We start from the raw sequence: 2,015 nt of genomic DNA, 5'->3' as shown, positions 1-2,015 counted from the left end.
TTGTGCTGATGGATTTTGAGCGTCTGTATGAAGGTTCACTTTTACTGGTGGTTTGAGGAATCCTGCATGACGGTTAATGGAGACGCTGCAGGTACGCACGCTCAAAGACACGTCAATACAGTGTGAATCACGTTAAAAGTTGTTTTATTGAGCCTGAATCATAGACTTAATATATAATTAGACGCAGCATCTCTGACGTCACCCATTGACTTCCACAGTCCCTGAAATGAAGCCTGAATATTCAGCTCATGGCCGCAGCCATATTGGCTGGAGTTAACTCCGCCTCACACGGACGTTCCAAATATGGGGAAAAGGGGCGGGACCGAGTTCACCCGCTTTTCCTCCGGTTTGTTTTAGTTCACGCCCACAGCTCTGCCGTCTGCGGCTCCTCATGCTAACGGCTAACCGCTTCGATTCTCCAGCAAAGCTGCACCGCGGTGGATTATTTACAATCTTTACAGGTGAGTACTTGGTGTTTTACACACAATCTGTAACGCGGTGGAAGTGACTTTTAGACAACAATGAAAACGTATTTTCCCGTGGTACGAGTTTAGTACGAACTGAACATCCACTGTTTGAACATGTTATTATGTGGTCCTAAGATATCTTATTTAATAAGAATTATTTAGTCTTAAGTTACTGTAGTCTTTATATACACATTAAAATACACCACAACAGTAATATGATTGTGTAAGACGTAGTTTTCCTCTAGTGTTAAATCAAATTGTTGATATATGATCACATGATGCTGTGATTACTAATGAGGAGCATTTATCTTTACTTCTTAGTTAAGTTAATCATGTCAACTTCTTAAAGCTGGAGCTAATATTTAAATGAATCCTCTAAACACAGTCACAGTGAAGCAGAATGAACTAATATCAGTCAGAATGTGATGAACATCAGGTCTGAAGAGGTTAAACATGTGTAGCCCATATGGTGTGTTTGTTTTATTAATTTAACCAAAATCTTCATTTTTATCATTATTTTGTTAATTTGAAAAGTTCAGACCGGGTACTTTTATTTTGGTAGTCGAGCTACTTCCTCTCTGTTCGCGGCATTCCCGTCAGTCTCTGCGGGAGCGGCTGAGAGGAGGTAAGTTGCCGGCTAGCTCTTGTTATCTATAAAGGAAAAATTAATTTACATGAAGTTTTAAACGCGGAAATGGACTGTTAATTTGTTAAAATGTTCTTTATGCCATTTTTATTCGTTCTAGTTTTGTGAAATGCATTTTTTTTTATTTTTATGCAGCACTTAAAAATCTGCTAATGCTAGCAGTAAAGTTCGCGCTAGCGCACGTGGTCTCACGGACTTTAGTTTTTTTCTGCCCTCTGTAGGTTTGCATACAAGTGAGACCAGCTGTGATTTTGTTTTGTGTGTGCTGTGTGCTTTTACAGGTATGTGAACCTTTATTTTGACTAGAAAAATGTTAGTCCTTTGCTTTTTGTGATTTCCTTTGTATTTATTTTGAGTGTAATGTAATAATTTAATTTAATTTAATCTTTTGTGATTTGGAAAATGTAAAAAATGCCATTTGTTGAGGAAAAAAATGTTAAATACTGTAAATTCTATGATCACGGTGTAAATTTGTTTTAATATAATTTTGAGATGCACAGTCTCTGCGGGAGCGGCTGAGAGGAGGTTTGCATACAAGTGAGACCAGCTGTGATTTTGTTTTGTGTGTGCTGTGTGCTTTTACAGAGTAAAACCTCAATTTTGGTGGCAACCCCTGTCTGAGACTCAGTCATTCAAACAATACTACACAACGCAGATGAACTTAGCCGGCGCTGTCCAAGAGAGAGAGAGCAACCGGCTACACTAGTTTGTTTTGTAACAGAATGATTATTTTATTACAGCTTAAATTAAGCATCACACTGTAAAAGTATCCCTTTTAACTTCAATCGAGGTCTATTTATCATTTCTAATTATGCACATAAAGCTAAACTTTTAATTTGTCCTAAAAACTTTTTTTTCCATTTTGTATTCATGACAAAAAATTTTCTTTTGACAATTTACAT

General features: G+C 37.2%; 1 long non-coding RNA gene across 1 annotated transcript; it reads left to right on the top strand.

Moving 5' to 3' along the window:
• Nucleotides 1-929: 929 nt before the first annotated feature.
• LOC112139136 lies at nucleotides 930-1,723 on the top strand. The gene is made up of 2 exons (XR_002917928.1): nucleotides 930-1,092; nucleotides 1,335-1,723. It is a non-coding gene; the product is annotated as an uncharacterized LOC112139136 (long non-coding RNA).
• Nucleotides 1,724-2,015: the final 292 nt, after the last annotated feature.

The sequence above is a fragment of the Oryzias melastigma genome, unplaced genomic scaffold (genome assembly GCF_002922805.2).
Source record: "Oryzias melastigma strain HK-1 unplaced genomic scaffold, ASM292280v2 sc00570, whole genome shotgun sequence".
NCBI lineage: Eukaryota > Metazoa > Chordata > Actinopteri > Beloniformes > Adrianichthyidae > Oryzias > Oryzias melastigma.
This window is presented reverse-complemented; position numbering and strand designations above follow the sequence as displayed.